This window comes from Vicugna pacos, chromosome 29 (assembly GCF_048564905.1).
Source record: "Vicugna pacos chromosome 29, VicPac4, whole genome shotgun sequence".
Classification (NCBI taxonomy): domain Eukaryota; kingdom Metazoa; phylum Chordata; class Mammalia; order Artiodactyla; family Camelidae; genus Vicugna; species Vicugna pacos.
Genome location: NC_133015.1, coordinates 7,893,574 through 7,906,529, shown reverse-complemented (window position 1 = coordinate 7,906,529; position 12,956 = coordinate 7,893,574). Strand labels below are relative to the sequence as shown.

General features: G+C 40.9%; 1 long non-coding RNA gene across 1 annotated transcript in view; it reads left to right on the top strand.

Moving 5' to 3' along the window:
* Positions 1-2,066: 2,066 nt before the first annotated feature.
* The window catches only part of LOC140690232 (uncharacterized), a 39,931-nt gene continuing 29,041 nt past the window's right edge, over positions 2,067-12,956 (top strand). Inside the window, exon 1 of the long non-coding RNA XR_012065418.1 lies at positions 2,067-2,143. This is a non-coding gene — a long non-coding RNA (uncharacterized lncRNA). The remainder of the gene's footprint in view (positions 2,144-12,956) is intronic.

The following is a 12,956-nucleotide window of genomic DNA, read 5'->3' as shown; positions in this document are numbered from 1 at the left end:
AAGTTTAAGATTTACAGAATAATGATTTGACTTGTATCCATCATGAAATGATTGCAGTAAGTTTAGTGAACGTCCATCATCTCATATAGATATAAAATTACAGAAATAGGAAAAAATGTTTTCCTTGTAATGAGAATGCTCAGGATCTACCCTCTTAACAACTTTTATATATAATATATATCAGTGTCAGTTATATTTATCATGTTGTACATTACATCCTAGAACTGACATCTTATAACTGAAAGTTTGCACGTTTTGACTGCCTTCATCCAATTCTACCCTGCCCCACCCCCTCCTCTGGTAAGCACAAATCTGATCTCTTTTTCTATGAGTTAGTCTTTTGTTGTTTCTGTTGTGAGGTATAGTCAGTTTACAATGTTTGATCAATTTCTGGTATACAGCATATATTTCAGTCATCCATATACTTACATGTACACCCTTTCATATTCTTTTCCATTATAGGTTACTACAAGATACTGAATTTAGTTCCCTGTGCTATAGAGTAGAAATTTGTTGTTTACTATTTGAAGTATAATTGACCTAAAACACTACGTTAGTTTCTGTTGCACAATGTAGTGATTCAATGTTTCTATACATTTCAAAATGATCACCATAATAAGTCTCATTACAATATGTCACCATGCAAAGGTACTACATAGTTATTAACTATGTTCCCCACATTGTGCATTTCATACCCCTGATTCATTTATTTTGCAACTGAAACGTTGTACCTCTTAATCTCCCTTACCTATTTCTTTCCTTCCCCTCAACCCTCCTTCCCTCTGGCAACCCCTGTTCTCTGCATAAATGAGTCTGGTTTTGATTTGTTTTATTTTGTTTGTTTTGTTTTTTAGATTCCATATAAGTGAAATCATACAGTATTTGTCTTTCTCTGTCTGACTTAATTGACTTAGCATAATACCCTCTAGATCCATCCATCTTATTGCAAATGGCAAGATTGCATTCTGTTTTTATGGTTGAGTAATATTCCATTGTGTATATGTGTATATATAGATATACACACCACATCTTTATTCATTTATCTTTGGGCACTTAAGTTGCTTCATAGCTTGGCTATGGTTAGATTATGCTTCAATGAACATAGGCGTGCATATATATTTTCTAATTAGTGTTTTAGTTTTCTTTCAATAAATACCTAGGAGTAGAAATTCTAGATTGTATGGTCATTCTGTTTTTAATTTTTGGAGGAATCGCCAGACCATTTTCCATAGTGGTTACACCAATTTACAGTCCCATCAACAGTGCATGAGGGTTTCATTTTCTGAACATCCTTGCCAGCACTTGTTATTTGTTGTCTGTTTGATAATTGCCATTCTGACAGGTGTGAGGTAATTACTGATGTTGAGCATCTTTTCACGTGTCTGTTGGCCGTATTTGCTTGGATCTTTCACTAGATCCTAAGCTCCTTAAAAGCAGGGACACGGCCTGTTTAATTATATGCTTAACTTCTAGTTTAGTGTTGGCTCCCAATAGGAACATAATAAATATTTTGAATGAGTGAATGAGTGAGTTTAGGCTTGACTTTAAAAGGGAGGAGGCCACTTTTTTCACTCTTTTTTGAGGATGCATCCATCAGACAGGGTCCAGGGGTGCCTCTTGCTGGGGTAGAATCTCACCCTTAGGAGATCAAGTGTGTCTTATGTGGGCACGCGGGGGAAGCAGGTGTGGAAACGTCTGCTTTGCTCACTGCTCCAGGGCTTAGAGGAGAAGAGGTTCTTGAAGTTTCAAATCTACCCTAAAGCCCATCTAGAGCTGAAACTCCAGTTCAGAGTCCTCAACCTTCACTGACCTTTATAATCTACTTTTTTTTTTCTCCAGAAGCAAATGAAAGCTTTTATCTTTGATTAAAAATCTGAGCGCTGCCGCTCCCACTCTAGAGCACCCGCTCGCTGGAAGGGCGGTGGGCGGGGCTGCTTTGCAGGGTTCTCTCTGGGGAGGGAGGGGCGGAGTTCTCGCGATCTGGCGCAGCTCTCGCGAGTTGTGCACAGCGCAGCTGAACAGCGCCCCCTACACGTGTCCGCACATGGCCCGCCCGCCCCCGCCATCTTGAATTGACGGGTAGCTGGCCGCGCTTCTGCGCGCCGTCCGCTGCGTCGAAGTGTCTGGTGTTATTTTTTTTACTGTAAGTTTTTTTTTCCTTTTTTCTTTTAATACCGGGATCCCACCCCAGACTAGTTAAATCAGAAGCTGGGGCATGAATACTTGAAAAATCTCTAATGTGCAGCCAGAGTTGGGCCACGGCTTCAGTGCAGTGGTTCCGAGCTTTGCAAGTATTGGAGTCACTTGTGAAGGTTCAACATGTGCAGATTCCGGGCCCCGTGTCCGGCGGTGGGGTTCGGGGGTCCAGGCTGGGCTCACACTTCTGTCTAGACACCAGGTTTTGAAGGACATCGAGGTCTGAGAAGACTCTTTGGCTCGGGGTTTCACGGTTCGGCGAACAGTGCGAGATGCTTGTTAGGACCCAGATTCTGGGTCCTCCTGCACCTGCGGGCTCAGACTCTACCAGAGGGACATGGGCCTTGGTAGGTTTGAAAGTGCTTGAGGTGACCCCCACGATTAGGGAAACAGTACTCGCTCAGTGTTTCTTCAAGTGTGGCCCCTAGACCTGCAGCGTCAGTACCAAGAGGTTGCTTGTTAGAAATGCAGATTCCGGGGCCCCAGCTAGACCTCCCAAATCAGATTCCCTGGGGGTGGGACCCAGCGCTTTGCTATTTCACAAGCCCTGCAGGGGATTCCGATGCTCTAGGTTCCTGTTTCTCAAGGTGTGGGACTCTGTCTTTGGTATCACCTGGGAACTTGCTAAAAATGCAGACTCTCAGCGCCCCCCCCCCCCGACTTAATAAGTCACAATCTACATTTTTAAAAGATCCCCGGTGATTCGTATGCACATTAAAGTTTGAGAAGCCTTGGTTATGACCCAAATAAATATCCTTTTGCCGTGGAAATAGAAAAATGTAAGCTCCTTTAATGAGAAACAGAATCCAAAATTAGTAACGTCTCCCTTTAAGAACAGAAGTAGCTTTAATTAAAGAGAAACTTGAAGCAGATCATTTGGAACCATACTAATATAATATGTAAATCCTAGCGTTGTGTTATTAATTAGTCTGAAGTACAGGATTCAAGTAAAATTAAATGTAAAGATCGTCTAACCCTTTCCTGTGTTACTTTCTATTTCTGTAGTGTTTCCTAATTCCATATAGAGTCTGTCAAATAATTTTACTCCAGAGCCTGACTTTACTCTTTTGGAATATAAATTTGTGCACGTGCTCACACTCACACACACACACACACACACACACACACACACACACACAAGTGCATTAGGGTTCTCCAGTGTATTAGGGTATGCATCTCTATATGTATATATCCCATTGGTCATGTTTCTCCATATATATATATAGAGAGAGAGAGAGAGGAGAGAGAGAGAGATACATTAAGGAATTTACACAATTGTGAGACTCGCAAGTCCAAAATCTGTGGGGCAGGCTGACCGCCCAAAAATTCCAGCAAGAGTCAATATTGTAGTCTTGTCTCCAAAGACAGTCTGGAAGCAGAATTCCTTCTTGGAGGATGTCAGTCTGTTTTATCTTTAGGCCTTAAACTGGTTGGATGAGACCTATCCACATTATGGAGAGTAATCTACTAAAAATCTACTGATTTAAATGTTAGTGACATAAAATCTGCACAGAAACATCTGGATTGGTGTTTGACCAATCAACTGGGAACCATAGCTAAGGCAAGTTGACACATAAAATTAACCATTTGTATTTATAAAATGTATCTTTGAAAGTTCCATAAAGTCATAAAATGTGGCTAGAATTGGAGCTAGTGATAATTCATAAAGTGTACCTTTTGTTAGTTGTTTTAAATTAACTGAACTTTTTGGCTTTTTCTTCTGCCCGCCCTCCTCCCCCAAACTCTACATTAAACTTGTATTCAGACGATATAAACTCTTAGTGCAACCTATGGTGTTCCAGAGAGCTGTTACAATTCCTCAGACTCTTCTCTGTGAATAACAAATCTGAATTGAATAAATGATTTCTGACAGTTGCAATTTAAAACAGACTGTGGATCTCTATTTATTGTCCATATTGCTCCCTTTTGGGGTTTAAGTCAACTTGGCCTGAACCCATGTTTCAAGGCCTTGGCCAGTCAAAAGTCCCTTTTACTCTCTTTTCGAGTTGCCAGACTAATTCCCTCACTTCTCCATCTGCCTCCGCTCTGTCTCGAGGAAGGATGTTTAGTTGTGGCACTTGTTATATGAAAGGACAAATTCAGACCAGGCTAAGACAATGGGACAGCTGTCTTGCGGATTGACACCTATTAATTTTGAGTCTTTTCCTTTAGTGCCTTATTTCTTAAATAAGATAGATTATTTATGATAGTGTGGAGGTGATTTTGTGTAGGCAAGACTCTGTAGATACTGTGGTTTTGCACGACCCGAAGAGAGAAAATAGGGTCTCTGTGTGTGATCCCTAATAGCGCCCTGGAGTTTGGTTTTGACGTGTCTCAACTGCTATGGGAGTAAGTCACTTGCGACCTCTGCCCAGGTAGGGACTCCGGCTACCAAAAGTCATGCAAAACATTCTGCAGACGACAGCGAGTCCACAGATGTGTTTGGTCATGTTTGTTAAGGTGAATGATAGTTCCAGGTGGGACTCTGCGACAGACACTCGATCTGATTTAAGGAAAAAGGAGGCTTTGTTGGAAGATACCACAGAATTGAAGACTGACTACAGGGCTGAGGGCAGCTCCAGGCACTTGAGGCTGGATTGTCCCTTATCGTCCTCTCCGGCTCCTTGTGAGTTAAGGTGGGGCCTGATGTGACTGCGCTGAGGTTACCTGAGTATCGCTCAAGGTCTAAGAGGGAACAGGCTTTCCCACGGAGGGCTTCACTTGGCCCCAGTTGTGTCACATGCCCAACCCTGGACCAGTCACAACAGGTGGGAAGAGGGTTCTGTGACACTCAACCTGGGGTCATGTTTGTACATTTTGTTTGTTTGTTTCTAGAAAAAGTAGAGACAAGTGTGCTGGGCAGGTAAAAGCAAAAGGCGCCGGGGGCTAACCGAGAGCGAACGTGCTTATTCATAGGCTTTGACGGCTCTGTGGGCAGCGCCCTTCCGTGGGAAGGGTCTCCTGCCCGTCTGTAAAGAGGGTTTTAGTTTTCTATCCTGTGCTACCCACGGCAGCCAGTTGTGCTCATGCAAGGTTTTTCATGCTCCATCTCATGTTTATTTATTTTCCTTGGGGTAAAATAGCAAGATGTTCTATCTGGCCTGTGCTGGGGTTCTATTTGGTTATGGTATAATAGCTATCTGACATACGGTATAATAATTATTTTTAATGGCTTCATTGAGTAAGTAGATACTTTTGCTCTTTACTTAACCAGCTCTGTTGGACACATAAACTATTTTTTTTCCCAAGGAGTAGCAAGTATATTTTCAGAGATATTGAGAACAAAATATTAGAGTTGCTATGGATGTAATCTCCTAACATCCCCTGAAATTGTTTTTTTTAACCTCAATTATTTCTATTTTTCTCTCATAAATGTGGCAGAATGGGGTTATCTTTTATCTTCAAACCCATCTTCTCTTTCTCTCTTCCTCTTTTGTGAGAGAAGGTACTTTGTAGACAGAGTGAAGAGAGACTCTTTTGAATAAAGCCTCCAAGTTTGGCTATGAGAGGTGGTCAGTATTAGGAGCAGAAAGGTTCGTTTCTCCAGTAGATGTTTTCCTCTAAAGAATATTAAAGCCCAGTGCTTCTCCCAGGAAGCATGGTGAGAACCCGATGCTGACCTCTCAGATGGGAGATGCTAAGGGCTTTATGGGCAGTGCAAGAAGGAACAAGTATGCTAAGGGGGAAAAAAAGGGGATTTTTTTTAAGACAAAGAAATGAGGAACATGGGAAAAAGAGATTCCTGAAAACCTAACTATGGAAGAATCTAGATGGACAATAAGGCTTATATAGATATAAGCAATAGAAACCAACTGTGGATAACCTAAGCATTGGAGAGGTACAAGTAGGTCACAGGATTTAAAAATAAATTCAGAAATTAGACTCAGAGAGCATACATAGGAGAGCAGCTCCAGAGACCTAGGGAGCAGGCATTCATGGACAGTCTCCCGTGCTGGGCTCCCAGGATGACTTAGCTTTAGTCGCTGGTTAGCTGGGCTTGGCCAGGGAGGTCAGGATGCCTGGACAGTCACACCAAGTCTGGGAACAGTGGTGGAAGGGCACGTCTCAAAGCAAACTCCAAGCGTTTGTACCAGAAGGAAGGGGAAAGGATGCTGACCAGGCAAAAGCAGCAGCTGCCCTCTCCAGCGTCTAGATGGGAAGTGAGGGAACATGTTCATGGTCTCCTGGCATCCATTTATCTCTGTGGTGGGTCAGGAATAGGATTCTTCATTTCTTGTCAGGCTGTTCTCTGAAACAGGCAAAACTGTGGGGTTAGAGGAGTAATATGATAACAAAGATCTTTTGTATTTGTTTCATCTTCTGGGTTATTTTCTGAGGTAAAATTTCCAGGAGTGGAATGAACAGATCAAAGGAGATGATCCTGTAAATGGCCTCACAATTTCAATTCTAAACTGAAAACAAATGACAGCAAAGATATTTAAGAGAGGACAAATAGGGAGAGGTTATAGCTCAGTAGTAAAGTGTGTGCTTAGCATGCATGGTCCTGGGTTCAATCCCCAGTACCGCCGTTTAAATACATACATACATACACGTAATCCCCCTAGGAAAAAATTTAAAAATATGATCTTAAAAAAAAAAGGGCAAATAAAATCAAAGTATCAGGCCTTGATTTTGTCAGTCATGTTTTGGAAAGAATACAAGGAGAGAAAGAATAATAATTAAAGTTAAGAGATGAAGGAACAATATTATTGAATAATATTTCGAGAGGAGCCATCAAGGGAGAGATCCCATTCGTGACTGTGCCAGGTTCTTTAGATTTTGAGCAACAGAGACATTCTCAGGTTATCTCGGTTTATGAAAGTTTCTTTTTAATGCAAGTTTTTATTTTCAAGCAATCTCCTGAAAAGTTGCAGCCACAGAAAAACTTCTTCTTTTCCCTTTAACCATTTGAGAGTAAGGTGACAACCTAATACTCATCACTACTGAATACTTCAGTTTTCACATCCTGTAAACAAGAATATTCTACATAATCGTAGTGCATGCATCAAAGGAGGAAACTAACACTGATACATTTCTACCATCTAGTCTTCAGACCCATTTACATTCTGCCAATTGTCCTTTACAGTAAAAAGATCCAGTTTGGAATTAAATGTTGCATTTACTTGTCAGTTTCTTTTCTCCTTACACCTAGAACAGTTCCACAGTCTTTCCTCGGTTTTCACGCCTTTGGTATTTTTGAAGAATACACGGCAGTCATTTTATTATCATAGAAGTGATGCTGTGTTCTCACACTCCACCAGGTAGCACAAGATTTGGATTCATTCCATTTACTGTGCTGTTCACTTGATTACTTGGTTTAAGACTGTGTCCGCCAGTGTCTTCACTACAAAGTTACTCTTTTACCATTTGTAGTTAGTAAGTGTTTGGGAGGGGGCATTTTAAAACTAGATAAATACCCTGCTCTTCATCAAATTTAAAGTTTATTTATATCAGTATAGACTCATGGTTTCTTATTTTCACTCAATGGGTTATAATAAATTACTATCATTATTTATTTTAATGTTCAAATTGTCCCAGAATTGGCCTCTTCAAGTTAGACCCTGTGTCCTTTTGACACAACCCTGTCATTCTTCAAGCATTTCCCTGATTACTGGTCCAACAGGATGTTCAGGCTCATCTGGTACTTTCTCTGTATCAGCGTTGGAATCAGCCATTTCTGCAAGGAACCCTGGTTTATTACGGAGGACAGTGGTATTTGAAACAGGATCTGGGGCTAGACATGCTCATTGCTATTGGGCTGTTCTTTTCGGGGTGTGCTCGTTGCTCCCTAGCCCTTTCAGTAGACACAGCTAGGAAATACGCACACAGATGCACCCCCATAAGTATTTGTTTCTGTATCTAAACATTATCTATCTACCAAAAACCATAAGGTCGCACTGACACTCACACCACCACGGAGTGCAGGCTGGCTCCCATTATCCTTCATGAAGTTACTTGCTCAATCTCCCTATGTGTAACCAATCTTCCATCCTCTCTGCTGCCTCCTCAGCGCAGACACCGCCTCATCCAGCCAGTCTTCCGACCATCCGTACTGCCTCCATCCCCCAGTGTAGACACCCACTCCACCCTGCTTGGGCTCCAAAGCCTCTCTGAAAACTGCCCTTACCACCCCCACATCTGGGTGCCCTTTTCACCCTTTTTAGGCTCTGGCACCACTTTCTGGGAAGTCCCTCATCATGGACAGAAGGTTTCTTTGAAGGGAGAAGACATCAGAAGTCATTGTAGAAAGAACTGCTTCCTGGGCCTTTGTCGTAACAGAAAATCACCATAAAGCGTGGGCGAAGCACAGCAGGCATTTGGAATTGTGGAAGGGGCATTGCTAGACTACTGTGTGGCCAGAAGGAGCACGAAAGAGCTTAGAACTCTTAAGCATTACATAATTTTCAGGGTAAATGGGCTTCTGATAACTATCTCATCCTTGAAGAAACCAAGGTTGAAGCAAGTTGCTCATGCCCCACTTCCCCTTTGATTTTGTCTATAAGAGACACTTCTCCCAGAAAAGCTTTTGTTACTTTCTGCTCTGCCTGCCTTATATTCCTAAAATTGTTTGAATTGGCAAGTTGGACCTTTCTCGCTCTTGAGCCTTGAAGTGTTCTTGAACTTGAACATGAACTTCCCTGTGAGTACTCCAGCACAGAATATGTCAAGATGTTAAAATAATAGAATATAAGATAGAATCCAAACATAAATGAATTTGTACACAATATATTGAGTGAGATAATGCAAATAACACAAGTAACACATTTCCTGGCATTCTATTAAGACTCTGTAACTGTGCATCATACTTAAGATGATGATGGTGATGATGATGATGATGATGATGATAATGATGACAGTAGCTATTATTTTAATACCCAGCATCTCTAGTCAGCCTTGTCATTGTCCTATGTTCGTTTCCCTTACTGGTGACCCTGAGCTCATCTTGTGCTTTCTGATGCTTGTTGCTTGGGCCAAAGCAAATGTGGCTTTTCCATTTTCTTGGAATCTCATGGAGCAAGAATAGTCATCTCTAGGTCTTATCCTGGATTGCATCTTCATCCAGGTGACTGGCATGCCACCTCCCAGGACTGATGATTTTGTCTTAGAGGTAGAAAAACCTCTCTAATTTATCCCAGAAAAGTCGTCATATTCCCTCTTCATAGATCATAGCACTAATTACCCCTTTTAACTCTCTTTCAAGTAAGCCCACCTTTCCCATCCCTCAGGAGAAAAACAAATTGTAACTCTGAGAATACTCCACAAGTTCCAAATGTGACTGCCTTCTTGACTTTCCCAAGAGTCAATTAACAAATTATACATTTGTTCTTCCAGGAAATTTTATATAACCTATGAATTATTTAGCCTCTTAACCCATATACAGGCTTCATACATTTTATTTTCATTATTCTATTAATAACCAATGCTTATTGCAGATAAATTAGAAAATATTTCCATATATGAAAAAAGAAAACAAAATCATGTGTGGTTTCAATAGCCAGGATTTGCTCTGGTGGCATATTAATGTGTGGACTTCCATATTGTCTCATATAGTCTAGTCCTTGCAATGGGATCATTATATACATACCATTTTTAACTTGACTTTTAATATTTTAAGTGAATATATTTGAAAACCTTTGCATAGTAATAAGTAAAACCCAGTGAAATCCCAGCACTGAGGTCCAGTAATGGAAGGGAGGGGAAATATGGTAAATAGCAAATAGTCTTACTGTTGGTTCATTAGCATTCACATGGAACTCGGGAATGCACGTATCACTGTAACAGAGGCACCACGTCTCTTGCCTCATTGTTCTTCATAGCTCTTGTCCTCATCTGACTAGTTTTTAATGTGTTGTTTGCGGCTGTGTGTCCTCTCCACAAAAATATAAGCTTTGTTTTGTTTATTGTTATATCCCTAGAACTAGAACTACATCTGGTAAAAAATCAGCACAGAACCCAAGTTTGTTGAATACATTAATGAATAAACACCATATGAATGAATGAATGAATGAATGAAGATTCACATCACAGTCTGTGATTACCTTCTCGTTCATTTTCTTGGCGTCTTGTTTATTGCCTAGCATTCTCCATGAGGGACAACACCCAACACATGGTAGGTCCTCAGTAGAGACTTTCTGATGAATGAATGAGTGAATTAGTAAATTCCTATCTTCAGCTGCTGTTACTATAACCAAGTGGATTGTGTCAGAGAGTGTGCTTACTGAATGCCCATGTTCTCCCCTACACTTCCCAGCATCCTTTGTAAAGAAGTTGTAGCCATGTGACAAGTTCTGGCCAGTCTGTGGGTTGTGAGAGGAAGTAATCTGTGTTACCCTGAGGATGAGGCAGTTAGGAGCTAGCGTGCTTCCCACATCTCTTTCTTTCCTGGACTCAGGACCTTGGAGGCCAGGTATTTCAGCCAACATAGCCATAGGTGGAAAAAAGACACCCATACCATGTCAGACTTCTAGGTAAGTGAGAATAAAGCTTACTTTGGGGTCAAGCCACTGATTTTTTTAAAAAAAATTTTTTAACATTTTTTTATTGAGTTATAGTCATTTTACAATGTTGTGTCAAATTCCAGTGTAGAGCACAATTTTTCAGTTATACATGAACATACATATATTCATTGTCACATTTTTTTTTTGCTGTGAACTACCGCAAGATCTTGTATATATTTCCCTGTGCTATACAGTACAATCTTGTTTATCTGTTCTACATTTTGAAATCTTAGTCTGTCCCTTCCCAGCCTCCTCCCCCTTGGCAACCACAAGTTTGTATTCTATGTCTATGAGTCTGTTTCTGTTTTGTATTTATGTTTTTTTTTTTAGATTCCACATATGAGTGATTTCATAAGGTATTTTTCTTTCTCTTTCTGGCTGACTTCACTTAGAATGACATTCTCCAGGAATATCCATGTTTCTGCAAATGGTGTTATGTTGTCAGTTTCTATGGCTGAATAGTATTCCATTGTATAAATATACCACATCTTCTTTATCCAGTCATCTGTTGATGGACATTTAAGCTGTTTCCATGTTTTGGCTATTGTAAATAGTGCTGCTATGAACATTGGGGTGCAGGTGTCTTTTTGAAGTAGGATTCCTTCTGGATATGCACCCAGGAGTGGGATTCCTGGGTCATATTGTAAGTCTATTCCTAGTCTTTTGAGGAATCTCCATGCTGTTTTCCGCAGAAGCCATTGATTTTTAGAGTTTGCCTTTTTAGGATTTACTGTAACATAAGCAAGACTATCCTGACTAATACAGATATAAAACCAGAATTAGAAACTTGCTCTTTGGCCATGGAATTGAACAAATTTAATCAACATAAACTAGATTTTAGCCTGTGATTTTGACCTAATAGTTTTATTTGCTTGTTTGTTAATATAACACCTACTCTGAAGTTCTTGGCTGAAAGCAAAGGATATAAAACTTGAAAATGCTCTGAATATAAATTAGATTTTTTCAGCTGTTTCATGGATTTGAAATAAAATATTTTAGTTTAGTATGCTATCTAGATTGTTTCTACTGCAGATTCTTATTTCACCTAGCCCATAGGTGGTTTATAATTTCTGAGCAGGAATAATTAATTCCCTTAGAGGTGGAGTAAGGAACAAATATTTGTACTCTTGGGTGTCATATGTTTAGGCTGACAGCTGCAGTGATGGTAAGTATGAGGAAGAGAGAGTGTTGGTTTGCTGGAGCCCATCATTTACCTGTTTCAGACATTCCCAAACGTTCTGGGCTCATGGTTATAGTCAACTCAGTAATTTATTCATGGGCCTGGGCCCCCTAATATATATTTTAGATTTTTAAGTAGTTAGGCCTAAATAATGTACTGATAGTAATTTATATGGTGCTTGGCAGATGCTCCTGTGTTTCCCCTCAGAAATTTAAAACTTCCTGCAGGGTTCATCGGTTCCCTGTGATGACCCTGGGTACCTCAGCACACGTAGTTTTGGACCTCTAGATCTCTGACTTGATATCTGGGAGGATTTGAGGAGCACTGTCTTTGGAGAAGGTCTTCTGAAAAGTTCCTAGCCTTTCATGAACTTACGTTTTTTTGTAGAGAAGTCTGAGTATGTACTAGCAATCTATCAAAGGATAGTAACTTGAGCCTCATGGAAATTTGGAGCATTGTGGCTATTGCTCTGAATATTTCGCATTTCACTGAAAGGAGAAGTCACCAGAGTAGATGACACCAGGTGAGGTCACTAGACAAAGGAATGAATTGGGTGAACTAGGTCCTGGTACTTGCAGCTTCTGTTCTCTCGGCTTCCAGAGTCCCTGCTCCTGTGGGTTTCCTGTGACCGCTCTGGATAATCCTTCCCAGCTTCTTTGATCAGCTAATCCCTGCTATGGAGTTTCTAATTGTTGACATTTTTCAAGTCTTGGTCTTAGTTTCAATTATAGTCTATGAGCAGATGGCTCTCCAAACCTTTAATTTTTTTCCTTCCTACTGTTATTTCCCCTTTAAAATCACCTCAGTCCTTTAGTAAAGGAGAATCAACCTTGGCAGCCACTTGTAGAGATCTTGGGGAGACAGAAAAGCAGGGCAGTCAAGGGGTCCCTCCCTCAGGCCCCATAAAGAGACGCTGGATCCCATGAAGGGAACACAGGTGTGGAGGTTCAGGTGGTACCCAGTAGTGCAGTGAGGGGGGCCCATGGTGAAACAGGGTCTGATGGAGGAGACACATGACATGCACACACAGTGTCTGGGGAGACAACTCCTGAGACACTTGAAAGGCAAAGCTTCCACTTTCC